Raw genomic sequence first — 7,331 nt, 5'->3', positions numbered from 1 at the left:
CCACCCACCAACATCCACACATACCCCACACCCTCCCCTACACCCCACATACAAACACATCCACATACACACACCGATAGGCCCCCACAAACCCCATACCCACCCCACATCCCTCCACACCCCCGCAATATACAAGAGTAAGACTTCATTTTCAGCTCTCATGCAATCACCTCTATATACACAATGCAAACACGCACAAATCAGGACAAAAATATATTTTTTAATAAAATTAAAAATATATTTTTAATGAAATATGTTATTATGGATTGTAACCTTCCATGCCTCGTTCCCAAGTGCTGCGCATCTAAGCTTTTCTTGAACTTCGCCCAGGCTTGTTGAGCTACACGGCCAGGCTATTGGGTGTGACCTTGGGTCAGTTCCCTTGGGGGTCTTTCCTGCCACGTCTTCGATGGTAAATAGGCTTTGATCAGGAGGATGATGTCTGGTCCTGCCTCCTGAGGTACCTTCCCTCGGTCATCCTGACGATATGTCTTCTTGGGGCTCCACCTTCCCTACACCTTACCTAATGCCAACTGTGCTGTTGTCCGTTTGTGTCGATGTTCTGACCCTCCCTGGCGCTCAGTCCCTTAGGGGCTGCGGTAGTTGGTCACTGGTGATATTTATACCGAGCATCTCCTGCGGCCCCATTTTCTTCCTGGCTTATGCAGCATCTGACTCTGCCCGGGCTTTGGTCCCCCTTGCCACGTTGTTTCCTCCCTGGGTCCAGTACCTGTTGTCTGCCACCCCTGTCGCTCCTGCCAGTGTCCCAGTTGCTGCTGCCGTCCTCCGTCCACACCGGTTCTTCCAGCAACCCCTGGGAGATTTGTTGGCCTGACGTCTCCATTGCGCTCCCCTTCCACAGGAGCCACCATGTTCTCACGTTAGGAGCCTCTAAGCATCCAGGCTTCTCTGAGCAGGCCGAGGACGCTGCTGCTGCCGCCTCTGCCTCCATTTCCGCTCCTGCTGCCCCTGGCTTCTTTTCTGCCAGGTCTTTTATCCTAGTGCCGGGCGTCCACCCGGCTAATCGTTCCTGGCACACTTTTATAAAGCACACCCAGGCAGACGCGGGAGCCGGTTCCGGCTCCTGGCTCCACCATGGGTTTTCACTTTGATCTTTACCCATGGCGGCTCTGGCCGCTGCAGCTTTGCTCCTGCCATACTCCTCTGCTGGCCCGGCATCCCGCTGGCTCTCTGCCAACTCAGGTAAGTTTTCTCCACATGGATGTTTGATTTTTGGTATATAATTTGTTTTGTTTATTTTCTGGTTTCAAGACAGCAAGCCCCTTTCCCAAAAGGAGTACTTCTGGGGGCAAGGGGAGGGACTTCCAGTGGCAAATGTCAGGAGTTAGGAGATAGGACTTCCAGTCCCATGATGGTGACCAGGGGCGGAGTGCTTTTCAAGGGGCGGAGCCACACTTGTGGCTCTCAACAGCGCACCAAAACTCGTTAAGTGGCCCTCTAGTTGGAATAATTGCCTGCCCCTGGCCTACACATTCCTTTGGCAGAGCCAGCTTAAGATTGGTTACAAGGCAAAGTTACTGTCAGAGCAAAGAGGAGAATAAAGGGAAAGAGTAGTTATTACAAAAAATCCAATCACTGAATAAATAGTAGTGTAACACTATAATTTGCAGCTTGTTTTATTTTTGTTTATCATTGTTTAATATTTAACATGATCAAATCTTACTTTCCAAATGACAATTTCCCCCATGGCCTTAGTCATCTTCCATCTTTTATACACTTTAGGAGATTTTTTGGTCATAAGGATGAGCCTTTGAATTATTTATTTGATGTTTACAAAGGCAGGAATCAATATGACACCCTGGAAACAGCCATGCAGTTGCAGGTAAAGAACTGAAAAACCTGTAGGGAGACTAATTAGAGCCGATTATACATTGATTGACCTGCTTCAGCAGTTAAAGGGCCTGCAGAATCCCCTTCTACAAACTGGAAACACATTGGATCTACAGAATTAGACCACCCCAAACAGACAAGAGACATTAAGCAGGAGACTTGCTCAGTACCTTTGGGAGTAAATCCTAAGGTACCAATACCATATGCCAGGGGTTCTCAACCTTTTTGGATAAGTGTACCCCCAGCAGCCAGACACAGAGCAGCATACCCCCAGGGCACGATGGTGCCTGGTGGTGCTCCATCCCTGCCTACCCACGTATACCCCCATATGGCCTTCTCAAGTACCCCTGGGGGTATGCGTACCACCGGTTGACCATGCTTGCTATATGCTATAAATCAAGCATTCCTCAACCGATTCAGGGGAAGAGACTGCTTTCTATTCTAAGTTGTGGCAATTGATTGATAGCGAATGTATGAAAAATGAAAGTAAGATAAATAGTTGCTTTGATGCTGAGGCTTCTTGATGCTTTTTGTACAAAGCTTATTCTACCTTGTGAGTTTTGCAAGAAATTAATTAATCCCTGATGCCACAAAGTGACTCTGAGCAAAGGGGATTCGTTGTGGGCAAGGGCTCATCTGTATGTGCAACGTTGGGCGAGACCTGAGATTCCAAATGCAGTCGAGTTTCCACGACCATGTGGCAGCCCCTTTAGAAGACTGAGGAAAGGGATTCTCTGGGAGGAAAAAAGATAGTTTATCATAAAAAAAATAGGGTTGTGTTGGTTATGACTTAATAAGGGACAAAGGCCTTTAAAATACCTTTAAAATGTTTCCATGTTTGCAAGAAGCTATCTGTGTAGATCTGCAGTTTGCTATTATAGGTTCCAGTGAACCTCGGTGCATGCTGCTGATCTGTTTGGGGGTGGGGTTGATCAGTAGTGAGCCAGCGTTTCTGAAGGATTTGCTGATTAACCTCAGAACTCTAAAACATAAGAGAGCAGGCTTCCTGGTACAGATAGCTTTATGTACTAAACTAATGAAAAGCTTGTGGCTCTCAAGATGCACATGTATCTTCCTTCTGGAAGTGCTCCTTTGTTTAAAACAATCTCCAAGGGAAAGGTAAATCATCTTGGTTTCAATTTGCCAGCACGGCATGGTACATGGCAGATTTTTAATGTAACTCACTGTATGAAGACTTGATGGTACAGAAGGTGATAGGGATAGCAGTAGTATTTTCAGTATATTTCTGGACACAGTGTAGTCCTCTTTAGTAATGTTGCTGTGCATGTGTATATGGTGCAGGGAATTTTCAGAGATACAACCAAGAGGTGCCCAGCTCTTGTTGACTTTCAGCAGATGCTCACCTGCATTTTGTATTTTGGAAAATCTGTCACAGTAATGTATGGAATTTTCAACGAAGCCTAGAGAAGTCGAAGTCCCAAACCCAGCTGAAAATTAGTGTTCATATACTGCTGGCATATTCTGTGATGGAAAGGGAGAGGACTACGTTCGTTGTAGAAATGTTCTGTAATCCAGACTTTACCATTTGGTCAAGCAAGCTCAAATGCTGTTGGTTAGATGTCCAGTTTTTCTATTTACTGAATGCCTAGATGAAGTTTCTCAGCTGGCATAGCTTGATACAGCACACTCAGATCAATGGACCTGTGCTGATTTACACAAGCTAAGGAACTGGATCTCAAGATGTTAATTTTCTTGGGACCTCTTTTGTGTGAGATGAGTTCAAACAGTTACTTTCCCCCCATTTCCTTCTCCTAGTAGGATAATAACCAGTGTCTTGGTTGTCCTAGTTGGGTTAAGAAAGAAGTAAAATAAATTGGTATGTAAGATACTCCCCCTAATAACAGTCTTCCACCCCAGGGCCTTTACAGGCTGATCCAGAGATTATGGGTTGAACCCTTTTCGTATGAAAACCAGTGCCAAAACTCTCACAGTAGGAATGGAGATCAAGCCCTTTATGAATCTCTTTTCCCAATATTGTGGCAGGAAGCCACAGTGTATAAAAATACTGCAGAACAGTTTAGTATGGGAAAGATAGTAGAGTTAAAAATCAGAGAGACTTTTTGATAGAATAATTTGGGTGTGAAACATGCCCTTATTTTTACAGTATGTACTGTGGGACCTTTAAAGAAATGCAAGTAGTAGCACCTCAAACGTCATGTCTTACCTGAAACATTCCTGTTTTTCCATTAGTAGTAACAGGCCTTAAGCATGTAGATGAAAAAGAGAATAGTAAGTGCTAAGCAACTCTCTGTTTAACATTCCTGTATGATTTCATTGAATCATTGATTCCTCTCCCAGATTTACTGCGCTGTTCATTGAATAGATCTGTGTTTTTAAAAGATCTTCTTCTTCATAAACTTTATTTCCTTATCAGCTGAGCTGGCAAGGCCTTACCTCCAGCTTGATGGCATTCATCTTTTTAGAGGTTTTTCTGGTAGGATGTAAGGAAATCTCTTTTGAATGCCACATCCAGACAATTCCAGAATGGCAGACAGTGTTTTAGATATCAGCAAGCCAAACCCTGTGCATCTTAGAGAAAATCAGAAAAAACAGGGAGGAAGGTGAGGGACATGTTGCATCCCTGTTACCTTCAGCAGAGCCACGACATGAAGCACTCCTGCACTTCCCTGTAGACTAAAGAACTGGTTGGTGGCCCCAATTAATACCTTTCTACAGACCAGCATTCCCATCTCTGTTCTACTTTCCTCCCTGGATCATTTGAGGTGTTGATATCCTAGAATGAATTCTCTTTCATACAGAACAAAAATAAATAATAATGGACCCCCTTTCTTTCTGTGGAGACGGTATGGGGCACACACACACAGAGCCCCTGGACTGGAGGAAATAGGGGCTTTGGGGATGATGGGGGGTTTCAAGGTATCCCTGAAATAGTGGGAGGGCAGTACACAGGGAGCTTGTTGGAGAGAATGTAAGGATGAAAACACATCCCGGTGCGTGCGTTGAGCTGGGCCACAAGAAGCAAAACTGCCGTCCCCAATATAATTTCATTTACTTTGCCCTACTTTTTCCTCTTTGCACATTAGGAAAAAGGAGATAAAATCTATTACAGAGCATCTGACTGCAAAGTGAGGAGTGAATTGACTTCAGCATGTGATAAGTAATGATGTGAGGGACTCAGATGTGCATTTAGACTCCAGTAAAATTTCTGAATCAATTGGCTGAGGTGTGGGCAGTATTGAAATTGCTTGTCTATTTGGAAGATATTCCTGATGGGGAAAGTGGATTTCAGCTATCCTGCGTGATTTAGTGTGTTGTGGGCTGCTTGCATTTCTTTTCCTTTCTGTTAGGAATTGCCTTTTTAAATGTAGTAATTATTTTAAAAGTCCTACAGTAAGCTATAACTTTTTAATGGTAAATGCAGCCTTTCCTAGACAGACTGTCCTAAAGTTGTGCACTCTTCTGATGTTCTTTTGGAGGCAGAACATCAGGAGTCCTAGCTTCTACCTCTGACCGCACCGTATGTGACCTTGGACAACTCATTTACGTTTCTGTTACCCAGCTTCATCTGTCAAACAGATACACTCCATCAGATCCTCTAGTAATAAAACATCACTGTGAGGTTTAAATGCTGCTTCGGTAGCCACTTTGAGATAAAAAGGAACTGCAGAAATGCAAAATAGTACTACTGGATAGGAAAAAAGAGAATATATCAGTTTAAATGTCAAGAGAATGGCTTGTTTTGATCTGTTTTGCTCCAGTCTTGGGCACAAAGCTAGAGAGAGATTTAAAATCTCTTATCTCCCCAGCTTTTTTATTCCATCTAATTTTTTTAGAAAACTGGTTTGCTTTCAGATGAAGTGCTAATGTATACTGCTGAGTAAACGTAGTACTTTGGAATGTGATTCACTGGACTGCCTATTCCATTCATGTATTTTGATACACAACTTGCACAGTGTAATTAGGAGAAACCTACAACCACGTGAACATTTTATCCAAGAATCACCATTGCATTTTTAAGGCTTAATTCAGGCTTAATTCTGTGCCTGCTGACCTGTGAAGTGAAGGCCAGACAACCACACAATTAATACTAATACCTTCTTTCCCTCACTGGGAGCTTCAGAATCCCACATTAGATAGTTCCTCTCCTTAAGCACAACAAGAAGTGGGTTTCTGCCAGCTTGTTCGTGAAAGGCAAATGAAGGGTTCAGCTAGGAATTCCTTTGAAGTCCATGGGAATTGGATCAGACTGTAGCAGGGTGTCTTGAAAAGGACTCTTCAGTCGTTTGTTAGTGTGATACAAGCACATAATCTGATTCTTTTTTTGCTCACCTGGATTTTGTGCTGTGTAACTCCACTCCCTTCGAACTTCTGGTTGTCAGTGAAGTAAGAGGAGAAGCAGGCTCATAGTTCTGTGGGCTTGTGGTCAGCTATACCAGAAAATCCTTCCATGCTTTTATGGGCCGCTGTAAGGTACCACTTGTGAGTTAGGACGTAACCCTGAAAACCGTTTCTACACTGCACGTCTCGGTCCGCTCCATGGCTTTACTCACATGAGTAAAGATTTGCAATCTTCCACTTTTACTTTAATATTATTCCATTTACAGATTGAAGAAAGTTAGTGAGAATTAAAATTCAGTGATAAACTTAACTGAGATTTCCTCACTTCCGTGTTTAAAATTTATAGCGGTCATGTTCTTTCACAGCTGTATTTGCAAGAAGGAATAATTTATCTACTTTTTAACGTAAAGTTTGCAGAGATTTTTATTAGGTATACCATAATTTTCCCACTGTCCTCTCCTGTACTTACTGTACTCTATGGCTCCTGTCTGAAATTTTCCCAGGATAACATAGGGATAAAGATTTGAACGTAAGAATCCAAAGAACATAAGAAGTAGCTTGTCTTCAGAGAAAAGTAATTTGGACAGGACATTTGGTTTTACAATGCATACAGAGTACGGGTGGGCAAAGCAGGCAGTATTTGGGTTTGGCCCAATTCAGGGGACAGTGATTCGATTAGCTGATTTGGATCACTGTTCCGATTCGATTCGGCTGAATCTGAAGATTCGATTCTGATTCGGAGAATCAGCAATTCAGCCATAGACACAGCTTTATATGTTTTTTCTACATACCTCAAGGTACCAGGCCTGGCTCGTTAATGCTGAGATGATGGGGTGGATGGAGCATCCCATGGAAGTGCAGGGGGGTCTCCTGCGTGCTCGGCAGTGGACCACCCCACGTTCCTCCAGCTCGGCAATCGGCCGTGGGGGGACCCTGGGTGCCGCCTCCAAACTGAGGAGGCAGCAGTCGCCGAGGCGGGGGGGATCCCCCGCACGCTCCAAAGCAGACTCAGAAGTGGACCAGAAATACTTCTGGTCCGCTTCTGGGTCCGCCACTGAGCACGCCGGGGACCTCACTCACATTCCTGTGGGACTCTCTGTCTGCCCCACCATCTCAGCATTCACGAGCTGCCTGGTACCTTGAGGTATGTAAAAAAAAAA

General features: G+C 44.1%; 1 protein-coding gene across 3 annotated transcripts in view; it reads left to right on the top strand.

Annotated features, from left to right (window-relative positions):
• Positions 1 to 7,331, top strand: part of STXBP4 (syntaxin binding protein 4) — a 194,423-nt gene that overhangs the window by 106,193 nt on the left and 80,899 nt on the right. The gene's annotated exons all lie outside the window — the stretch shown is intronic.

The sequence above is a fragment of the Gavialis gangeticus genome, unplaced genomic scaffold (assembly GCF_001723915.1).
Source record: "Gavialis gangeticus isolate Ggan-Ray unplaced genomic scaffold, GavGan_comp1, whole genome shotgun sequence".
Classification (NCBI taxonomy): domain Eukaryota; kingdom Metazoa; phylum Chordata; order Crocodylia; family Gavialidae; genus Gavialis; species Gavialis gangeticus.
The sequence above is the reverse complement of the archived record's forward strand: the minus strand, read 5'-3'. Positions and strand labels throughout refer to the sequence as shown.